The sequence below is a fragment of the Arachis ipaensis genome, chromosome B3, assembly GCF_059453495.1.
Source record: "Arachis ipaensis isolate K30076 ecotype BB chromosome B3, ASM5945349v1, whole genome shotgun sequence".
Lineage (NCBI taxonomy): Eukaryota > Viridiplantae > Streptophyta > Magnoliopsida > Fabales > Fabaceae > Arachis > Arachis ipaensis.
In genome coordinates this window covers 31,045,778-31,070,997 of record NC_142438.1, presented here as the reverse complement: position 1 = coordinate 31,070,997, position 25,220 = coordinate 31,045,778, and the positions used below count along the sequence as shown (strand labels likewise).

Genomic DNA, 25,220 nt, shown 5'->3' with positions numbered 1-25,220 from the left:
AACACAAAGTTTCATGTAAGAGACCCGAGCAAGCTTTATAAACCAAGAAGCCTCCATCAGATTCTAGAAGTGCAAGTAGGACAAATTGTCAAGCAATTGGCAGAGAAACTTGTAAATTTCTTTTCGAGTGATACAATACCAAATCCTAAAAGGAATGCAAGGTTATCTCCCTAAGGAGCAGAAGAGTGATTAATAAGGAACTTTTTAAGGAAGATGAGAAAAAAAACCGAAGAGCCTCCAGTAGAGAAAAAGGAGAAAAACCTATAGGAAGAGAAAATTCTCGCATCGACAGAGATCAAGAAAGAAAAAGTGAAGGCTTATAAACCACGAAGTCCATATCCTCAAAGGCTATAGAACCAAGATCAAGAGAAGCACTTTTCCAAATTCTTGGAAGTGTTTAAGAAGCTACAAATCAACATCCCTTTCGATGAAGTCCTAGAACAAATGCCACTTTATGCCAAATTTTTGAAGGAGCTGCTATTCAAGAAAAAAACATTCAAGAAAGATGAGACAGTAATTATCACCAAGGAGTGTAATGCTATTATTAAAAAAAAACTACCATAGAAATTAAAAGATCCTAGTAGTTTTCAAATTCCTTGCACCATTCAGATGTCATCATTGACAAAGGTTTTTGTGACTTAGGGACAAACATCAATTTGATGCTCCTATCCATGATGAGAAAGCTACAAATTGAGGAGGTGAAGCTAACAAGAATTTTATTACAATTAGCCAACCGATCATAAAATTTTCACATGGAATAGTAAAAAACGCATTGATCAAAGTCAAAAAGTTTATCTTTCCTGTTAAATTTGTGATCCTCGACATAGAAGAAGATGAAGATGCTTCTATCATCTTAAAAAGACCGTTTATAAAAATTATCAATCTTTTAATACGAAGTATTAATTAATTCATAAAAATATAAATATTATTTTTTAGGGATAAGTATTGTTTTGGTCCCTAACGTTGAGGGTCAGAATCAAAACCGTCCCTAACGTAATTTTTTATTTAGAATAATCCTTAACATTTTATTTCGTATTAAAATCGTCCTTTTGAATAAAATATTTTTTTAAAAGACAACAATACCCCCAACTGCACTACTGTTCATTTTGCATTCCCTACCACCACCGTTCATTCTGCATTCTCCACCATCGCCACCCCCTTTATTTCCACTATCAGCCATCCGTTCATTTTGCATTCTCCATCACCACCGTTTATTCTGCATTCTCCACCACTGCTACTGCTCCTATTTCCACTATCAGCTATTTCTTTCCACAACAATAATAACAACAGAACATACATTCAAATTCAAGAATTTTTTATCAACAATAACATAACATTCAAATCAATAATAACACAACATTCAACATTCAAAAAAATTCAAATGACATAAAAATCAACACAACCAGAAATAGAAAGTAGAAAAATAAACACAAGCAGAAGTAAAAAGCAGAAACAGAAGCAGAAACAGATGCAGAAGGTCAAGCACAAAGCCAAATCAACACAAGCAGAAGCACAAATTCAACGAGAAGTAAAAGCAGAAGCTCAAGCAAAAACAGAAAGCAGAAGCCAAAGCAAGGAGCAGAAGCCGAAGCAAGAAGAAGAAGCAGATGCAGAAGAAGAAGCAGAACCACCGGCAGCTCATGGGGGACAGAGCGACGGCGGCTAGGCAGATCAGCGGTGGTAGGAACCAAGCTCAACCTCAGATTCCTCTCTCTCTTTCGCGCGCCTCCCTCCTCGCGTCGGGCTCCCCTTCTCGACGACGCACTCCACGGCGGCGGTAGAAGCATGCATGAACGGCAGCGACGTGCCCCCTCCACCGGTGCTCCCTTTCTCTTTCTCAGATCTCCTCTCTCGCTGCTCGTGCTCGGTGGCGAAGGATCCAAACGTGGCTGCGATGGCAAGAAGCGACGGTGGAGACCCGCGGTGAAGGCGATGGACTCCTCCCCTCCCCCTTTTGTGTTTCCTTTCCCCACCTCACCCCCAAAAACGCGTTTCCTTCTCCCCCTTCCCTCCCCCAAAAAACGCGTTTCCTTCCCCCTCCCCCAAAACGCATTCTTTTCTTTTATTTTTTTAAAAATTTTATAATTTTTTATTAAAATAAGAGTAGTCTAGGAATAAAATTAAAAATTTTATTAAAAAGGACGATTTTAATACGAAAAAAATGTTAAGGATGATTCTAAATAAAAAATTACGTTGAGGACAGTTTTGATTCTGATCCTCAACGTTAGGAATCAAAACAATACTTATCCTTATTTTTTTATTAATATTGTTATTAATGGCATGTTTAATAAAGTCTTTAACTCCCTTATTTGTAAAACTCGTAATTTATCTTTTCACAAAATTCACATTAAAAAGATAAATTTGTTTTTATGAAGACAAAAAAATAATGCCTCGTATCAGTTCAAAAAATCTCATTAATTCATCTTATCTGTATAATGTATGTTTAACTTCCCCCTTCAAATTAGAGTTAAATCCTAAAATGGTCCATGAGATTGGCGTTGTGCACTAAAATTATCCCTGAGATTTCAATTGCACCAATTACGTCCTTGAGATTGAAAAAAGTGCACTATATGACCCATTTTCCATTAACGACGTGATGACATGGCATGATGACGTGGACTGTGAGTGACACGTACTTCATAATTTGGCCACGTGTAATAGTATGATGATGTGGTGATTAGTGACACGTGGCGTGCTGACGTGGATGATTGTGCCACGTGTCTAGGGCTGGCAATGGGTAGGGTAGGGTAGGGTTTGGACCCTACCCTAACCCTACTCGCGGGTTGAAAATTTTATTAAAACTCTACCCTATCCTACCCGCGGGTTGAGAATCTCTCAACCCTAATCCTACCCGCACCCTAAAATTCTAAACCCTACCCTACCCGCAGAAATATCAAATTTTTTCAAAGTAAATATAAAATTCAATCATTTCGAATTTTATACATATTAATAACATAAAAAATAAAAAACTAATGCTCTAAATTACTAAATTAACTAACTAGTTTTAGTGGTTGTTCACTTATTGTAAGTCATTACATAAAGGAGGTTATAGGTTCAACTCTTACTTTCTTCACTATATACCTAATTTTTATAAAATATGTGTTATATATGAAGTGCGGATAGAGTAGGGTAGGGTACACCCTAAACCCGTACCCTACCCTACCCTACCCGCAGGCATACCCGGACTGTACCCTACCCTACCCACAACGGGTCGGGTAGCCTACCCTACCCGAACGGGTTGAACCGGGTTGGGTACCGCGGGTAGGGTATGAATTGCCAGCCCTACACGTGTCACAATGTTATTTGGCCACGTGTCCGTTTGTGCCACGTGTCACAACAGTATTCATCCACGTGTCATCCATTATGTCATCGTTGTAGATGCACCAAATTAGTCCCTCACTTTGCATTAAGTGACTCATTTTAGTCCCTGAAATTGAATGTCGTGCACCAAACTAGTCCCATTCACCAATTTTTTCTCTTTTTTTTTCTATAAATTCAAAATTTTCCATATTTTTTAATGCATTAATTTCAATTCTATTTTTTCACATGTTCTTCAAATAAAAGTGGTTTATAAACTATTTTTTCTCTTGCGAATACGCTAACCGCCGACTTGGAGTTGACGTGAAGGCATTTTAAACACGTTCACCACCATCTCTGACAGGGGCGAAGCTAGACAATATTTATCAGGGGGCCAATATTCTTTTTAACTTTTTATTTTAACAAAAAAAGTTAAAAGTAACTCTATATATAATTTTAATTAAAAATAACAACTAAAACTTAAAATTTACTTTTTATAAGATAACTGAACATATTGTATATTAAAATAATTAAACACAAATATCTCAAAACTAATTTCAAATATTGTAAATATAAGTTGTTACATACTTGTTTTTAGAATCTTCAACTACTATTTAATTCTTCTTTAGACGTTTCCTATAAAATTATTAAAAAAATATATTATGCTTCAACCTTCATGTAAATAATTTAAATTACAACCATAATTTATGCAATAAAAAAATTAGTAACAATATTATTAGAACTGAAATAAATTAAAATTTACAACTTACATAGACAATTGAGCTCGACGTTTTTTCCTTGATTCAAAGTCATCTATTATTGAATCTGTACTGAAAGTAGCTGCAATTTCTTTCTCAATGTAAATGACTAAATTATCTGCAAGAAATTCGTCTGCCATTTTACTTCGAAGTATTGTTTAACAATTTTCATTGCCGAGAAAGCTCTTTCTGTTGTTGCTGTAGATACTGGAAGAGTCAAGACATTGCGAATCAGTCTATCAACCAAATGATAAGTTCTTGATCAGTTCTCTTACCAAATGACATACTTCCATTTGTTCAGGATTAAGTCGTGGGCGCTTTGACTTTGAACTATCTTATTGAGGAGCTAAAGTGTTCATGTTTGATGCCTCAAGTATTGAAGAGGTTGGTGTTAATGTAACAACATTAGAAACATTTTTACTCTTCTGGCTAGTCTTTTTGAAAAAAGTATCTATTGTTTTTATCTTGCTCATGATTCAACTAAATTCCCACAATTAAAAATTTACATAGATAATAAGATAAACATTATGTAACTTAACTAAACTCAATATATTTTATTTTTTGCAAATCAATAATATCACTATCACAAACAATTAATAATGAGAAAAAAAATTAAAAACAATACAAGGATAACATTATAATTACATGATTCAAAAACCTAAATTATTATTACAATATTATAAACTAGATAAATAAATAAATAAATAAATATATAAATTATTCATAAAAACAAATAAAATAAATAACTTACAAAAGAAAGAAGAATGAAAGATGATAATGGAAGATCAAAGACAACTTGCTTTCTTCTAAGTTGTAATGATAATGAAAATATGGAGTGATGTTTTGTTTTCTAATTGAAAGAAGATGGAAGAATGAAAAAAGTTATTTGTTGACTTTTTATTATTGCCTTTTCAGATTCTTCACTTTTAATATGGATTTAGACTTTTTTTTAATTAAGTATATGACTACTATTCATAGCCCAAATAATACACTACTTTCTAAACCATTTTTTGAGTAGAATTATGCACAGCATATATTTTTTAAAGGGGGAGGCCTAATTTTTTTTAGGGGCCACTCTTTAATTTTTTATTATTCTTGTAAACAAAAATTTTTTTTGGGGGGGCCACTGCCTCCCTTGCAATATGAGAAGCTTCTCCCCTAATTTCTGACATCTTTCAGTGCTTTTATAAAAAAAAAATTTTTTGCGGATACCCCTAACCGCCTTCTTGGAGTTGACGTGAAGACATTTCAAATTTCTCTCATTACCATCATCGACCTCTTTCGTCTAGATTGCAGTGGTCGAAGATGGTAGTGAGGGTACTTGAAATGCTTTCAATCTAACTCATTTAGACATAATGAAAATGTATATTTCATAAGAAAAAAAATGTTTATTTTAATTATTAATTTCTTGTTAAAAACACATGTTTTTTATGAAAAAATGTGTCTAGTCAATCATATAATTATTTTTTTTATAATAACATACTTATATATTACAAAATTTAACAATGTTAAATTATTTAAAAAATTATATAATTAAAACTAAAATCTTAAAAATTTTATGAAAACACTTGTATTTAAACGATATATGAAAAAATAGAATAAAAATTAGTGTATTCAATATATTAAAAATTTTAAATTTAAAAAAAATAAAAAAATTGGTGAATGGAATAGTTTGGTGCACGACATTTAATTTTAGGGACTAAAATGAGTCACTTAATGCAAAGTGAGGGACTAATTTGGTGCATCTACAACGATGACATAATGGATGACACGTGAACGAATACTGTTGTGACAGGTGGCACAAAGGACACGTGGCCAAATAATATTGTGACACGTGACACAATCATCCACGTCAGCATGCCACGTGTCATCACTAGTCACCACATCATCATACTATTACACGTGGCCAAATTATGAAGTGACACGTGTCACTTACAGTTCACATCATCATGCCATGTCATCACGCTGTTAATAAAAAATGAGTCAAAGACTAATATGGTATATTTTTTTTCAATCTCAAAAACATAATTAGTACAATTAAAATTTTAGAAACAATTTTAGTACACGACACTAATCTCAAGAGACCCTTTTGGGTTTAACTCTCCAAATTACCAACCAATAAAGGATAAAATAGTCATGCCATCTGAGTCTTGTTGAAAAGTAATATGGTCATCACCTGCCTTAGCTTATAGGAGAGGAGGAGGATTAATAACTTGAATTTTCTACCATTAAAATATTAGTGACAACTGACAACTTTAATTTATTATCTCGCACACGGAAGAAGTCGCATCAAATAGATGCCTTTGATAAGGTGCATGTTTACTACCACTACTACTGCTATTATTATTATTATTATTATTATTATTCTGCCTTTGATAAGGTGCATGTTTACTACTACTACTGCTATTATTATTATTATTATTATTATTATTGAATGTTCAATTCGACCTATTATTATTATTAGGATAAAATATATGTTTATATTCTTATCGTTTGCATTTTTTTAAATATTTTTAATATTCTTAATTTATTTAATTTTATTTATAATATTTTTTATTTGTGTCAAAATTATTTTTAAAAATTTTTAATTTTATTTTTAATATTTTACACAAAATTAATATTTAAGGATAATTTTAATATAAATTAAAATATTAAAAATAAAATTAAATATAATTAAAATATTAAAAATATTTCTTTTAAAAAATTATAAATATTAAAAATAAAAAATATAATTTATTCTTGTTATTGTTGAATGTTCAATTTACATTTTTTTTTAAATGTTTGGTTTATCTGTCTTTCTTTCGTACTATTGTGGTTGTTATTGTGCTCATCCAAAATAGTTGGAAGTGACATCTTTGCGTGGTAACTTACTAACTTACAAAAACCTGTAAAACGATTTGAATTTGAGAAGAGTGAACTATTAATTTAGTTTTTGTTCATTTTTTAGAATAACAACGCAATTTTTTAAGATAAAAATAATTTATTTTAATTTTTGTCCTCTATTTTTGTAACATAATGCGATTTTTATAGGTCTTTTTCCATCAACTCTAAACAAAAAATATTGACATATTAGGTTAACACTGACATATTAGATTTAAAAATGAATAAAAGTCTAATTACCTCTAAATTTAAATTAGTTAAAGATTTATTTGTCTTTATTCTTTAAATATATAATATCTTTTTTAATTATTTTTTATTCATTATATTAATATTATTTTTTAATAAATTATTAAATATATAGTTTAACAAGTATAAATTAATTAATAAATTATTTAAATTTAAAAATATTATTTATTATAAAATTAAATAAATAATTTTTAAATATATAAACATTAAAATACAGTTCCTATGATATACTATTAGTTTTATAATAAGATCTAGATAATTTTTATAATAAAGTAAAAATTAATGAACACAAAATTTGATATATAATAAAAAAATTTTGAGTAACAAATAAATTTAATTTTTTAATTCTTTAAACTAAATTAATAATTTTATTTGATATCTTTATGCTAAAATACATTATAAGTAGACTACTAATACTAAATGAAATAATACATATTGATAAGTGGGATTAAGACTACTAATACTCAATATGTATTTACATTAAGACTACTCAACAAACTCAAAACATCAATAATGTTATTAATATATGAATAATACATATTGTTATAAGGTTATAGATCGATAAAAATTTATCAATAGAAGAATAATATGGATTAATTAAAATTTTATGTATATTAAAATTTAATTAAATTTATATATATTTTATTCAAAATTAATTAAAATTAATAAAAAAATCACATTATTATTTAAAAAATACACAAGTTCGGATTGATAGTTTATTCAATTTAAAAATATTGATTAACCTGTACTGATGAGTGATGATAGTCATTATTTGGATCAATAATAATGCGGAGAAACCGTACATCAAACATAGAAAAATATCTACTTTAGATAAAAAGTAAGATATTTGTTATGGTATTTAAAATATATTATTTAATTATTAAAATAGGTTAAATAATTAGTTTTAATAAATTTAAAAGTATAAAAATTAAAAATTTTTAAATATTTTAAAATTATTATAAAAAATAATCTAAATAAAAATTAGAGACTAAATAAAAAACACCATAGCATCGCAAAAAAGTAAAGGTAGTTCTATATCTTCTTCAAATGCTAGGTAGGAGTATTATTTATCTTTTACCAAAATTCTCCATATAATTGGTTCAACAATCAAGATTCCTCCTTATCCGGACCCATGCTAACGTGTTTCAAAAGACCATATGCTATTTATTTGTTTTTAATATCATTTGTTAATTCGGACAATTTCTTACTCTTACAGCAACGCTCGTGTTAGTCGTGTAATCCTCATGTGCAAGTGTTTCCCAATGTTTATATCTAGATATTCTGTCTTTTGCTCAGTGTCATACGTTTCATTAAATAATAAGAAATTGTTGTAAAATAAATAAACAAAGAAGAGAAATGAATATAAAATAAAAAAATAAATTATCATTTTTATTTATAAAAATTGAAAATGTTGATACATTTACTCATTTAAAAAAAAATTATTATTTGTATTTATAAAATATAAATTTTATACAATAAATTATTTAAATACTAAAAAATGATATAAAAATTTTAAATTATTCTTATTATCATCCGCATCATTTTTTTCCTTCCTCAATAACCACTTAATCAACCTCATCTGCTCATCATCGTACCACCACTAACACCATTAACCCCATCCTCTTTCTCTTCTTCCATTTTCTGAGCTCGTTGCTATTGCCAGAATATGTTAACTCTACCAACTCCTTCCTCTCTCACCAATTGGCAAGAAGTGAAACCAACATTGATGAATTCACACCTAAGCAAAGGGAAGCAATTCTAGTCTTGCTCGTCAAACAAGATGTGACTCATTCTTATAACATAGATTAGTTTTCAATCAAAGCCAATCCTTCTCCTCATAAAGGTAGAATGCCACATGTTTTGAATTTTTTATTCCAATATTAAAACTTTGAATATTTCAACTCAAAAACACAAATCATGGATTGTAGACACTGGTGCTACAGATCATGTATCTTACACCTTGACAGATTTTAAAAACTATTTCAAAATTGATTCAATTGTTGTCAAATTACCCAATGGTACCTTAACCACTAGCTGTATTATGGAAACTATTACTTTTTTTGACCATCTTTATCTCACAAATGCATTATTCATTCCTACATTCAACTTTAAACTCATATCAGTGTCAAAATTTACAGCATCTTTGCATTGTAAAATGATTTTTACTGACTTGTATTGTGAGATACAGGATCGGCACACTTTGAATTGGATTGGTGCAGCTAGTAATATTGATGGTTTATACATTCTGTATAAGGATCTTCAAGTTTTCCCTCACATTACGGTAATTTCTAGTAGCAGCACCTCTCAACATCTATGGCATCTAGACTAAGCCACCCATCACATAATAGATTAGTTGCCTTACAAAAATATTTTGAATTTATTTATTGTACCAGTTTTGAGCCGTGTCATTCTTGCCATCTTGACAAACAAAAATGTTTCCCTTTTTTAGTTAGTTATAGTGTTACAGAAAAAGTGCTTGAACTCTTGCATATAGATATTTGGGGGCCTATGTCTATTCTCACTTTTACAGGCAAATGTTATTTTTTTACTATAGTTGATGATAATTCTCGTTTTACTTGGATTTTATTCACGAAGAATAAAGGATAGGTGATAAACCCATATTTTATGATATATTTTGTGCTCAATTTAAGTGATTTATTCAATCCTTCACTCACTTATTCATGTTAATTGCATGGTTTTACTTTTTCCTTCCTTATTATGTGATGTATGTGAAAAAACATGTTTCCTATGCTTTAAAAATAATTATTTTAATTACCCTTTTATTACCATTTGATGCTGTGATTTGTGTGTTGAGTAGTTTCAGATCTTCTAAGGCAGGAATGACTTAAAGGATGAAAAGGAAACATACAAAAATGGAAGAAAAGCACAAAATGGAGTTTTTGAAGAAGCTGGCAGCGACGCGAACGCATGGACGACGCAGCCGCATGCCTAGAGCGAAAAGGCAGCGACGCGAACGCGTGAATGACGCGATCGCGCGCCACGAGCAAAACGCAGATGACGCAGGCGCTTGACCGAAGCGAACGCGTGACAAGGAAAACTCCAAATGACGCAACCGCGTGACCCACGCGGACGCGTGATAGAGGCCACGCACCAGAAATTACAGAAAACGCTCCCAGCGATTTCTGAAGCCCTTTTTGGCCCAAATTCAAGTCCAGAAGGCACAGATCAGAGGTTATGAAGTGGGAGAATGCATCCATTCAAAAGAGAGTCTCCAATTATTCACTTTTCATGATTTAGATGTAGTTTTTAGAGAGAGGTTCTCTCCTCTCTCTTTTAGGATTTAGAATTAGGATTTCTTTTGCTTTCATGATTATCTCTCTTCATCAGGTTCAATATTCCTTTTAATTATTCTCTCAATTTAATTTATGAATTCTTCTATGTTACAGATAATTCTTTTGATTAATGTTATTTGAGGTATTTCAGTTTATGATTGCTTTCTTTTATTTACATTATTGTTATTTCCAATCTGAAGACATTTTTATTCCAGCAGATGTACTTTTTCCCTTTTTGGTCTTGGTTAAGAAATCAGTAACTCAGGAGTTATCAAACTCAACATGATTGATAATTGTTATCTTTGCTAATTGAATTGAACTTTAATAATCCCAATCCTTTCTTAGGAATTAACTAGGATCTGAAGATCAAACTAATTAGTCACTTGACCTTCCTTTGCTTTAGTAAAGGTTATCTAAGTGGGATTAAGACTCAATTCTCATCACTATTGATAAGGATAACTAGGATAGGACTTCCAATTTCTTATACCTTGCCAAGAATTTATTTTACAGTTATTTATTTATTTTATTTGCCATTTAAATTACTCATTCCTTATTTTCAAAGACCTCAATTTACAATCTTCATAACCAATAATAAGAACATACTTCCCTGCAGTTCCTTGAGAAGACGACCCGGGGTTTAAATACTTCAGTTATCAATTTTAAAGGGGTTTGTTACTTGTGACAACCAAAACGTTTGTACGAAGGGATTTTCTGTTGGTTTAGAAACTATACTTACAACGCGATTATTTTCATTCTTTACCGACATTAAATCTCGCTTCGTCAAAATGGCGCCGTTGCCGGGGAGCTACAATCGTGTGCCTTATTATTGGTTATTGTAAATATTTCTCTTTTACTTGTTTATTTGTTCTTATTTTCTTCTTTTATTTTTATTAGCTACTACTATGAATTCTCACCCTCTCGCTTTGAGTTTGGTTCTAATATTGTTGAAAGGAGTGAAGGCTATAATAGGAATATGCATCAAGGTCAGAGAAATCAAAGATGGATGGAGCCAAGAGGATCTGATCAACCCTTTAGGCAACAATACCCTCTAAGATATCATGGACAAAGACCATTCTACAATGCATACCAAGCTGATAGACATGGTGGACCACCTTGTAACTACCAACAAGTCCCACCCTATGCTTATAGACCACCCTCTCAACGTAGCCTTGAACCACCAAACTCACAAGCTCCTTTTCACCATTCACCACCATATGATCCTTATTTACCTCGATTCCAATCCAATTACTCCCAAACACCACCACTTCCCTATGTACCACGTCTAAATCTATCGCCTCCAGAATCACAGGTTCGCCTCAAGGAAACAGTAGATCAACTTTAAACAACCCTTCATCAACTGGAGCAAGTAATAATTAAATTATCTTCTAGACGTTCGAACATTCAAGGACTTCCCACAGCCCCATGTGGACAATCTAATGAAGAGCGTAGCATGAAGGAGATACTAGAAACTCCAGTGGACAAGACAGAGCATGACTTCGTACTGGAGCAAGTAGAGGAAGTTGTCATTATAAAAGAAGAAGAGTTGGTTGAAGACTTAGGAGACGCTGAACTTCCATGGAAATCCAGAGTTGTGGAGAATTCTGTCAAGGACGTTACAATTGATGCTAAGGAGGATAGTGCACAACCCCCAAGGCAAATCTTTTCTAAAGAACTAGACGGAATAATCCAAAAAGCAAGTTTCCTTGATGATGATAATCTCAAGTCAAGTTCTCCTACTAATGAACTTGCATCCGCGAGTGAATTCTTTGAGATCGAAGAATCTTTCCCAAGTGAATACGAAAACGATGCGGAGGTAAATTTCTCTCAACCTCTAGTTTATGACTTAAGTGATGAGGAAGACATAGAAGACTTTGATCAGAACATGGATGCATTTGGAGAATTTTGCAAAGAAGTGGAGAAATTTACAGAAGAGCACAAGGGAGTAGAACTCACAGAACCACTGGAAACACCTCTCCCAAGGCCATTACCACCCAATACAAGCTTCAAGTGGGTACAATCCTTAACCTTTAACTTTATCTTTCCACTCGAATATGGGTTGCTTGAAACAGATGGCCAGCTTAGAGCTCTCTGCGGCTTTAAGAGTAAGAGGGAAATGACTCGCACTCAGAGCTAACTTGAAGTGCACGGATTGGCATCATGATCAATCGAATGGATCTCGGAAAATGTTTGGTCACCATGGTGAGAATCTAATTTCTAAACCGCCCGGATGGAAAAATATAGATCAAGACGAAGGCGGATTTAAAAGCAAAGTTTGGGATCCTGGAATCTATTCTGACATTCGTCACCCCGGGAGCCTGAGAATCTGTTTGAAGCTGCTCAGAAGCTTTACATGCCTAGTTTGGGACCCCGGAGGCCGTTGGCATTCCAAACATTGGTGGAGATTTCTGGACGAGTTTAAGCATAAGCCGCCATAACAGGAAGCTCGCCATATGTCCAACGTAACGACTTTAACTAAAAGTGCTAGGTGGGAGACAACCCACCATGGTATGGTCATTTCGTTTTCAGTTTTACTTCGTGTTATTTATTTTTATCCTTTTTCAAATTGAACTTGAATATTATTCATTATCATTGCATACTGCATAATTGCATTTAAAAAAAAAGAGAAGGCGTGTGACGCGACCGCATCGCTCATGCGATCGCGTCAGTTGTGAAAAACACTCCCCACGCGTCCGTGTCATTCATGCGGCCGCGTGACCTAGAGATCAGCGTAAAGATCCAACGCCCAGAAAGTTGGGCTGGAATCGTGCGGCCGTTGTGCGTTTAGCACAAAACGACCCACGCGTTCGCGTCCTTGACGCGATCGCATCACTTGCACAACACCCATCCCACGCGAAAGCGTGAGCGACGCGATCGCGTTGCATGGATTGCACAACACCCCAAAGGAGACAGAGAGTTGCGCTAAAACGACGCTGGAATTGTGCGTTTTGCACAATTTCCAGCGACGCGGTCGCATACCTCACGCGACCGCGTCATTCACCATTTTTTCCAATCCGTGCGATCGCGCCACCCACGCGATCGCGTCAACCCCCACTCCACCCCAGCCACGCGATCGCGCGGATTCAAATTCATTAACCCCCTCGGCCATGCGAAACCCTAACCATTCGCGCCCCCCAACCCCTGTCTCCTTCCTCTCTTCTCTGCAACCCTCCACCACCCAACCACCAGTATCACTCCTAGCCACCACCTCCGACCGCCGCACCGCAACCACTCCCCTAGACCCCACCGCAACGCCACCTCCCCCTCGTTCTTCCTTCTTCTTCTTCCACCCCTCCCCCTTCTTCCACCACCGCGCCCATCACCGCCGCGCTTCCAACCACCACCACCCTCACCCTCTCCCATCATTCTCCCTTAACCCCTACCCCCATTACCCTATCCGAACCCCCTGCCTCCGAACAGCCACCACCGCCGCGCCATCCCCTCAACCGCCGCGTCAGCCACCACCGCAACCACCCCCCCAGCCATCTCTCTGCCCCACTTTCATTCATACGCCTACCAGGTTCCGCCGAACGCCACTCTTCTTTCCTTTCGCAGTTATTTGAATTTTTTCCATTTATGTTCAAAATTAGGCTAGTTAGATATGCATGTTGTAGTGGATTCTAGGTGGTTAGGCAGCCTAGGATGTGGTTAGTGGATTTAGGCCTGATAATTGCGCTGTTCGTGCTACTTGTTTTATAATTTTTGCAATTCTGCTGTTGCTGTGATCTAAGTATTGTTCATATGCTGTTCTTACTGTTCATGCTGCTATTGCGACTACTCTTTCATGTTCATATTATTTATATCTTTTTGTAGTTTCTTTTAATTTATATGAACTATTCTGCTTGCTGTTTATTTTCCGGGACCATCCACTTCTAGCCGGAATGCTGCCCAAATTTCTGTAAACTATTCTGATTTTCATTCATGTTTTAGTTTTGGCAATTTGAATTCTGCTTTACTAAGCTTTTACCAAACCAATTCATGTATGCACGGGCAAGCTTTCTGATTCTTTTCGATTTCCTGGTTAATAAATTGCATTTTGGATGATTCCATTCCACTTTTTGCTATTTACATATCTATATGAATCATCATCAACTTCCTTGTTTGAATGTGAGTTGACTGTAGCTTCTAATTGTAAATTCTTGTTACTTAGAAAATGAGCATCAGACCACTTACTCTAACCTTCTTTTTACTAACTCACTGATTTCAACTTCCTAACCTCTTTTTCATTCCTAACCAACCTAACTTTCACAACATCTCTTCTTGGTTTTTCACTATTCTCTCTAACCTTTTAACCAAGGCATGATGATAATTTTTCCTAATTAACATGAATTCTATTTATATCACATTTTGGATTGTGAAATTTTTCTCAAATTTCTAACTCCTATACAATTCATAATGAACATTTACTCAACTCATTTCATTATTATACTGCTCCTTTGCCACTATGTGCTTATTTTGTTATTTGCCTACTTGTTTTCCTGTTTTATTATATCCGTGATTTCTGTTTTTCAGGATGTCTGACACCCAAAAGAAAGGAAAAGGAAAGGCAACAACTGGCAAACGAAAAAGAGGAGAATCCTCTATGTCCATCCGACATCATGCACGATGACTCCTGGCGGGAGAAACACTTTACCCCGCAGGAGAAGGCTGACCAGCTACTCCCTGCTAATGACCCCATCAAGTTTGCAAACCGATATGCGAGTTGAAGTATCCGGTGTTTGCAACCTCCAGGAACCTGTACTTGGAGCGGATTCTGAAAATTCCGAAAGAACTCCAGCAATACACCTCTGATCAGATCAAACATAGAGGCTGGTTTTTCCTGGAGAGAAACCTGACAAAGGTCAATGCTTCTTGGGTAAGAGAGTTTTACTGCAATTACTTCAAAACTTCCCTAGATGCAGTGAACCTAAGAGGGAAGTAGATACTGGTCACTGAAGAGGCCATTGAGGATATTCTGCAGCTTCAGCCTAAATCCGATCAGCTTGATGGTTACCAAAAGGCTGAGGAGGACATGCGCTTCATGAGGTTTGACTGGGATGCGGTTAAGGCAAGGATAGCCCTTGACCCGACTGTCCCCTAGGTCATGGGTCAGAACACCACCATGCCTAAGGGAATCAAGCGGATATACTTGAACGATGAGGCTCGGCTCTGGCACCAGATCCTGAGCAACTTTGTTATGCCGAGTACTCACAAGACTGAGCTCCCGGCCGCTATGATCACCCTCCTATGGTGTGTGATGGAGGGTAAGGACCTGTACCTGCCACGATTCATCTGGTACTACATGGCCAGGGTCCACGTTCAAGGCACTCTCCCCTTCCCATATCTGATTACCCAGCTCGGCCGTCGAGCTGACGTGCCTTGGGAGGATACTGATGAGAAGCCACCTGCTGCAGAATGTAAGAAGATTATCCCTCATAGCAGGAACTTTCTGGCTTTGGGCTACAGACCTCCATTCCTCACTGCTACTGATGAGACAGTCGCACCCTCCGCCGGACCTTCTTCATCTACAGCTACCCCAGCTACCACCACTGCACCTCCACCTGCCTCAGAGCCCGTTTATCACCTCGTACACCGCCTGTTTCAGCAGCTAGACCAGATGGAGCGCCGCAACTGGCGCCGATATGAGAGATCTGAGCGTCGCAGCAAGCGACGCTATGATCACCTAAAGCTGCTGATCCGATCTGACGGCGACATCCCCTCCGAGCCTGACACACCATCAGAGCCATCTGAGGAGGATACGGATGATCACGAGGTGGAGACCCATCCACAGAGAGAGGCTGAGAAGGTAGGCCCGGAGTAGGCTGCACCCCAGCAGGAGGCCCCGCATCAGATTCAGGCTGCAGACCCAGAGGTTCCTATCCAGTCAGCACCTCCTCTGCAGCAGGCAGATCCTCAGACCACCACCACAAAGACTCCAGCCACACATCCTTCCAGTGATGACACTCCTTCACACCCTGCTTGAGTTAGCATCGAGGACGATGCTTTATTTTAAGTGTGGGGAGGTCGCCATCTCTGGCGTATTTTTCTTGGTGAACCACTATAGACTCTTTTTATTTTATTTTGTTATTTTTCTGCATTTTGATCTTTATTTTTATTTCTCAGTACTTATACATTACTCTTTTCATGTATTTTTACTCTATTTTTGCATTTTTCACTTTAGTTCATATTTTAGCCATTTAGTTTAGTTGCAATTCTAACTTATTAGTTATAGAAAATGTGGATTAATTAGTATAGTTTACCCTTTTTAGCATAAGATAGCTTAGTTCGAATTGAAAATACAAAAAGGAAGTAAACTAGAGGCTTGAACAGAACAGAAACAATCCGCACACCTTGTATATATAGCATTACATGCTAGTTAGTTAACAACATTTCATCAAGGAGAAACACTAAAACTTTAAAGCCACCTTAAGATTTACATTGAGAATAATGGGAACTCTTAATTTTTACTTGCATGACATACATAACTGATATATGATTTTTGAGCTAGAGAACACACAGCCTGTGAGTTTTGAGCTTAATTGTATGGTTACATTCAAATCATAATATTTTTATTCCTGTGTGTTTCACCCTTCTTTCTTATTCTGGTGTTCTTTACTTTGTTTTAATCTATATGTCCGATTATAGAATATAGATACATACGAGGAAAGTGATTGAGGCCATCGTTTGATTCTAGCTCACTTATCCCAAATTAGCCTACCTTTTACATCACCCTTGTTAGCCCCCTTAAGCCTTTAAATCCCCTCTTGTTTTATAACCACATTACTAGCCTTAAGCAGAAAAACAAAATAAAAATCCCAAGTCGAATCCTTGGTTAGCTTAAGATAGAAATTGTGTAATTGTTTAAGTGTGAGGAACCTTATGGGAACATGGATGATAGAAACAAAGGTAGAAAGTTAAAAAGAATAAAAATATTTCAAAATAAAATTTTGGGAAGCATGCTCATGTGAAATCAAAGCAATTAAATTATCATGTGTATTAAAAAAATTATTTTTCAGTATTTGAATAAAGGGGATACAAAAGAATTTCCCAAATGCAAAATAAAGCAATGCACATGGGACAAAATTAAAACTAATGCATGAGCATGTAACATAAAAAGTGGGAAAATTTGGGTAAATAGGTAAAGAAACCTTTGAATTACAAAATATGTATGTTAGGTGAGATCTTAGACTAATCAAGGATTCACTTATTAGCTCACTTAGCCTTATACATATACCCTTACCTTTACCTTGGCCCCATTACAACCTTAAATAAAGACCTCATGATTTTTGCATGTCTGTATTCTATAATTGTTGATTGGTTAGATGAAGAACAAAGTTATAGAAAGTAAGGATAAAAAGAAAAATAGAGTGATTAACCCAATAAACACTGAGTGACTAGAGAGTAAACACAAAATCTAGTGAGGGTTCAATAGCTCATCAACATATATTTCTGCTTAAATTGTTAATTGTCTTGCAAGTTTGTAAAATATTTTTCTTTCCCATCTCAATTGTAAATGTGCTTATTCATTATCTAAGGTTTGGCTATGCATATATGATTCCTTGAGAATGTGAATTAATTTAACTACATGTAAGTGTTATATACAAGTGAATAACAATTAGAATTGCATGATTCATTTAGGTAGTTACCTTTAGAATAGATTGCGTTGCATGAGATTCCACCACTTCAACCTTACCTTACTCTTTATCTTGGATTTAGCATGAGGACATGCTATTGTTTAAGTATGGGGAGGTTGATAAACCCATATTTTATGATATATTTTGTGCTCAATTTAAGTGATTTATTCAATCCTTCACTCACTTATTCATGTTAATTGCATGGTTTTACTTTCCCTTCCTTATTATGTGATGTATGTGAAAAAACATGTTTCCTATGCTTTAAAAATAATTATTTTAATTACCCTTTTATTACCATTCGATGCCGTGATTTGTGTGTTGAGTAGTTTCAGATCTTCTAAGACAGGAATGACTTAAAGGATGGAAAGGAAACATACAAAAAATGGAAGGAAAGCACAAAATGGAGTTTTTGAAGAAGCTGGCAGCGACGCGAACGCATGGACGACGCGGCCGCATGCCTAGAGCGAAAAGGCAGCGACACGAACGTGTGAATGACGCGATCGCACGCCACGAGCAAAACGCAGATGACGCGGGCGCTTGACCGAAGCGAATGCGTGACAAGAAAAACTCCAAATGATGCGACCGCATGACCCACGCGGACGCGTGACAGAGGCCACGCACCAGAAATTACAGAAAATGCTCCCAGCGATTTCTGAAGCCCTTTTTGGCCCAAATCCAAGTCCAGAAGGCACAGATCAGAGGTTATAAAGTGGGGGAATACATCCATTCAAAAGAGAGTCTCCAATTATTCACTTTCATGATTTAGATGTAGTTTTTAGAGAGAGGTTCTCTCCTCTCTCTTTTAGGATTTAGAATTAGGATTTCTTTTGCTTTCAGGATTATCTCTCTTCATCAGGTTCAATATTCTTTTTAATTATTCTCTCAATTTAATTTATGAATTCTTCTATGTTACAAATAATTCTTTTGATTAATGTTATTTGAGGTATTTCAGTTTATGATTGCTTTCTTTTATTTACATTATTGTTATTTCCAATCTGAAGACATTTTTATTCCAGCAGATTTACTTTTTCCCTTTTTGGTCTTGGTTAAGAAATCAGTAACTCAGGAGTTATCAAACTCAACATGATTGATAATTGTTATCTTTGCTAATTGAATTGAACTTCAATAATCCCAATCCTTTCTTAGGAATTAGCTAGGATCTAAAGATCAAACTAATTAGTCACTTGACCTTCCTTTGCTTTAGTAAAGGTTAACTAAGTGGGATTAAGACTCAATTCTCATCACCATTGATAAGGATAACTAGGATAGGACTTCCAATTTTTTATACCTTACCAAGAGTTTATTTTACAGTTATTTATTTATTTTATTTGCCATTTAAATTACTCATTCCTTATTTTCAAAGACCCCAATTTACAATCTTCATAACCAATAATAAGAACATACTTTCCTGCAGTTCCTTGAGAAGACGACCCGATGTTTAAATACTTCGGTTATCAATTTTAAAGGAGTTTGTTACTTGTGACAACCAAAACATTTGTACGAAGGGATTTTCTGTTAGTTTAGAAACTATAATTACAACGCGATTATTTTCATTCTTTACCGACATTAAATCTCGCTTCGTCAATAGGCTTTACAATTGGTCAAAAATTTCATTGTCTTTGCTAAAACTCAATTTGCTGCAGTAGTAAAAACAATTAGAACAGATAATGACCCTGTGTTTTTAATGCCCACTTTTTATAACTCTAATCACATTGTACATCAAAGAACCTGTGTTGAAACACCACAGCAGAATGGTGTTGTTGAACGCAAATATCAACACATTCTTGCTGTGACTAGGACTATTATGCTTCATGCACACTTGCCTAAAACCTTTTGGAATTATGGTTTTGGACATGTTGTTTACTTAATAAATCAATTATCAACTCATTTTCTAAATAATCACTCACCCTACCAGGTTTTGTATCAAACTTTGCCAGATATTTCTATTCTTAAATTTTTCGTGTGTTTAACTTATGCTACAAGCCTAATGATGAGCAGATAATTTATATGCTTTTTGGTATTATTTTTACATAGTTTTTAGTATGATTTAATTAGTTTTTAATATATTTTTATTAGTTTTTAAATAAGAATCACATTTCTGGACTTTACTATGAGTTTGTGTGTTTTTCTGTGATTTCAGGTATTTTCTGGCTGAAATTGAGGGACTTGAGCAAAAATCAGATTCAGAGGTTGAAGAAGGACTGTAGATGCTGTTGGATTCTGACCTCCCTGTACTCAAAGTGAATTTTCTGGAGCTACAAGGGTCCAAATGGCGCGATCTCAATTGCGTTGGAAATTAGACATCCAGGGCTTTCCAAAAATATATAATAGTTTATACTTTGCTTGAGTTTAGACGACGCAAACTGGCGTTCAACGCCAGCTCTCTGCCCTATTCTAGAGTTAAACGCCAGAAACAGGTTGCAAAGTAGAGTTAAACGCTAGAAACAGGTTACAAACTGGCGTTTAACTCCAAGGAAGACCTCTACACATGAAAGCTTCAATGCTCAGCCCAAGCACACACCAAGTGGGCCCAGAAGTGGATTTCTACATTATTTACTTATCTCTGTAAACCCTAGTAACTAGTTTAGTATAAATAGAACTTTTTACTATTACTTTATCATCTCTGAACTTTTACGTTCTGATTCCTCCATGGAAGGCTGGCCACTCGGCCATGTCTACCCTATTTTCACTTATGTATTTCCAACGGTAGAGTTTCTACACACCATAGATTAAGGTGTGGAGCTTTGCTGTTCCTCATGAATTAATGCAAAGTACTATTGTTTTTTTATTCAACACAGGCCTATTTTTTCTCTAAGATATTCATTCGTACACAAGAACATGATGAATATGATGATTATGTGACGCTCATCATCATTCTCACTTATGAACGCGTGCTTGACAAACACTTCCATTCTACATGTAAACAAGCTTGAATGCATATCTCTTAGCTTCCTGATTCACGATCAGAGTCTTCGTGGTACATGCTAGAATTATTGGCGGCCATTCTTGAGATCCGAAAAGTCTAAACCTTGTCTGTGGTATTCCGAGTAGGATCTGGGAAGGGATGGCTGTGACGAGCTTCAAACTCGCGAGTGCTGGGCGTAGTGACAGACGCAAAAGGATTACTGAATCCTATTCCAGTATGATCGAGAACCGACAGATGATTAGCCGTGTAGTGACAGCGCATTTTGGACCATTTTCACTGAGAGGACGGGAATTAGCCATTGACAACGGTGATGCCCTACATACAACTTGTCATAGAAAAGGAGTAAGAAGGGTTGAATGAAGGCGATAGGAAAGCAGAGAATCAGAAGGAACAAAGCATCTCCATACGCTTATCTGAAATTCTCACCAATGAATTACATAAGTATCTCTATCTTTATTTCACGTTTATTTATCTTTTAATTATTAAAACTCTATAACCATTTGAATCCGCCTGACTGAGATTTACAAGGTGACCATAGCTTGCTTCAAGCCGACAATCTCCGTGGGATCGACCCTTACTCACGTAAGGTTTATTACTTGGACGACCCAGTGCACTTGCTGGTTAGTTGTGCGAAGTTGTGACAAAGAACTAAGATTATGAACGTGCGTATTAAGTTTTCAGCGCCGTTACCAAGGAATGAACGATCACGATTTCCCACACCAAGTTTTTGGCGCCGTTGCCAGGGATTGTTCGAGTTTGGATAACTGACGGTTCATCTTGTTGCTCAGAGTAGGTAATTTTATTTTTTTCTAAGCTTTTTATTTCTTATTTTCGAAAAAAACAATACAAAAAAATTTCTTCTTTTTCATTTTTCGCAAAATAATTTTCGAAAAAAAAACCAAAAAAATTAATAAAATTATAAAAATAAAAAATAACTTGGTGTTTCTTGTTTGAGTCTAGAGTCAATTTTTAAATTTGGTGTTTGTGCATTTTTCAAAAATTCATGCATTGCATTCTTCATGATCTTCAAGTTGTTCTTGATGAACTTCCTTGTTTGATCTTTGCATTTTCTTGTTGTGCATCTTTTCTTGTTTTTCATATGCATTTTCAATTTGTTAGTGTCTAAACATTGTCAATTTCTAAGTTTGGTGTCTTGCATGTTTTCTTTTCTTGAAAATTTTTCAAAAATAAGTTCTTGATGTTCATCATGATTTTCAAAGTGTTCTTGGTGTTCATCTTGACATTTATAGTATTCTTGCATGCATCATTTGTTTTGATCCAAAATTTTTATGCATTGAGTCTTTTTGATGTTTTTCTCTCTCATCATTAAAATTCAAAAAAATAAAAAAAAATATCTTTTCCTTTTTTCACTCATAAAATTCAAAAATTTGAGTTGACTTTTTCAAAAAATTTTAAAATCTAGTTGTTTCTTATGAGTCAAATCAAATTTTCAATTTAAAAATTCTATCTTTTTCAAATATTTTTCAAAAATTAAATCTTTTTTATTTTTTTCTCTTTCATATTTTCGAAAATTTCAAATTTATTTTCAAAATCTTTTTCTTATTTCTATTTCATATTTTCAAAATTAATGCTAATTAATGTGATTGATTCAAAAATTTTAAGTTTGTTACTTGCCTAGTAAGAAAGGTTCAATCTTTAAATTTTAGAATCATATCTTTGTAGTTTCTTGTTAGTCAAGTAATCAACTTTAATTTTCAAAATCAAATCTTTTTAAATTTCTTTTTCAAAATAAGTTTCAATCACATCTTTTTCAAAATCAATTTCAAAATCTTTTCTAACTTCTTATCTTTTCAAAAATTGATTTTCAAATCTTTCTCAATTAATCTTATCTTTTTGTTTGATTCTTATCTTTTTCAAAACTACCTAACTACTTTTCTCTCTCTAATTTTTGAAAATTCCTTCCCTCTTTTTCAAAATTAATTTTTAATTAACTAATTATTTTAAACTTTAATTTAATTTAATTTAATTTTTCTTTTTTTTTAATTTTTGAATTCTAACTTTGATTTTAAATTAAAAATAAAAATATTTTTATTTTATTTAATTTTCGAATTCTCTCATCTCTCATCCCCTTCTATTTATTTATTTATCTACTAACACCCATCTTTCACTCAAGAATTCGAACCCACACTTCTCCCCTGTGTTTGGATTCTTATCTTTTTCTTTTGCTACTCTTCTCTTCTTATACTCACATAAGGAATCTCTATAGTGTGACATAGAGGATTCCATATTTTCTTTTGTGTTCTCTTCTTTTTCATTTTCATATGAGCAGGAACAAGGATAAGAACATTCTTGTTGAAGCTGATCCTGAACCTGAAAGGACTCTGAAGAGGAAGCTATGGAAAGCTAAAGCACAACTCTCTGGAGAAAACCTGACAGAAATTTTCGAAAAAGAAGGAGACATGGCCGAAAATAATAACAATGCAAGGAAGATGTTTGGTGACTTTACTGCACCAAATTCCAACTTACATGGAAGAAGCATCTCAATCCCTGCCATTGGAGCAAACAATTTTGAGCTAAAGCCTCAATTAGTTTCTCTGATGCAACAGAACTGCAAGTTTCATGGACTTCCATCAGAAGATCCTTTTCAGTTCTTAACTAAATTCTTGCAAATCTATGATACTGTTAAGACCAGTGGGGTTGATCCCGAAGTCTACAGGCTTATGCTTTTCCCGTTTGCTGTAAGAGACAGAGCTAGAATATGGTTGGACTCTCAACCTAAAGATAGCCTGAACTCTTGGGATAAGCTGGTCACGGCTTTCTTAGCCAAGTTCTTTCCTCCTCAAAAGCTTAGCAAGCTTAGAGTGGATGTTCAAACCTTCAAACAGAAAGAAGGTGAATCCCTCTATGAAGCTTGGGAGAGATACAAGGAACTGACCAAAAAGTGTCCTTCTGACATGCTTTCAGAATAGACCATCCTAGATATATTCTATGATGTTCTGTCTGAATTATCAAAAATGTCACTGGACCATTCTGCAGGTAGATCCATTCACCTAAAAAAAAACACCTGCAGAAGCTCAGGAACTCATTGACATGGTTGCAAATAACCAGTTCATGTACACTTCTGAAAGGAATCCTGTGAGTAATGGGATGCCTCAGAGGAAAGAAATTCTTGAAATTGATACTCTGAATGCCATATTGGCTTAGAATAAAATATTGACTCAGCAAGTCAATATGATTTTTCAGAGTCTGAATGGATTGCAAGCTGCTTCCAATAGTACTCAAGAGGCATCTTCTAAAGAAGAAACTTATGATCCTGAGAACCCTGCAATAGCAGAGGTGAATTACATGGGGGAACCCTATGGAAATACCTATAATCCCTCATGGAGAAATCATCCAAATTTCTCATGGAAGGATCAACAAAATCCTCAACAAGGCTTTAATAATGGTGGAAGAAACAGGTTTAACAATAGCAAGCCTTTTCCATCATCCACTCAGCAACAGACAGAGAATTCTGAGCAGACTCCATCTAGCTTAGAAAATATAGTCTCTGATCTATCTAAGGCCATTCTAAGTTTCATGAATGAAACAAGATCCTCTATTAGAAATTTGGAGGCACAAGTGGGCCAGCTGAGTAAAAGAGTCACTGAAACTCCTCCTAGTACTCTCCCAAGCAATACAGAAGAGAATTCAAAAAAAGAGTGCAAGGCCATTACCTTACTTGGTGTGGCCGAACCCAGAGAGGAGGAGGAGGACGTGAATCCTAGTGAGGAAGACCTCCTGGAACGCTCAGTGACCAATAACGAGTTTCCCTTTGAGGAACTAAAGGAATCTGAGGCTCATCTAGAGACCATAGAGATTCCATTGAACCTCCTTTTACCATTCATGAGCTCTGATGACTATTCATCTTCTGAAGAAGATGAAGACATTACTGAAGAGCAAGTTGCTCAATATTTAGGAGCAATCATGAAGGTGAATGCCAAATTATTTAGTAATGAGACTTGGGAGGATGAACCTCCATTGCTCATCAAGGAACTAAATGCCTTGGTTCAGCAAACTCTACCTCAAAAGAAACAGGATCCTGGTAAATTCCTAATTCCCTGTAACATAGGCACCATGACTTTTGAGAAGGCTCTGTGTGACCTGGGGTCAGGAATAAACTTAATGCCACTCTCTGTAATGGAGAAACTTGGGATCTTTGAGGTGCAAGCTGCCAGAATCTCATTAGAGATAGCGGACAACTCAAGAAAAC

General features: G+C 35.0%; 1 non-coding gene across 1 annotated transcript; it reads right to left on the bottom strand.

Annotated features, from left to right (window-relative positions):
- Positions 1–23,823: 23,823 nt before the first annotated feature.
- Positions 23,824–23,931, bottom strand: LOC148570192 (small nucleolar RNA R71). The gene has a single exon (XR_015908676.1). It is a non-coding gene; the product is annotated as a small nucleolar RNA R71 (small nucleolar RNA).
- Positions 23,932–25,220: the final 1,289 nt, after the last annotated feature.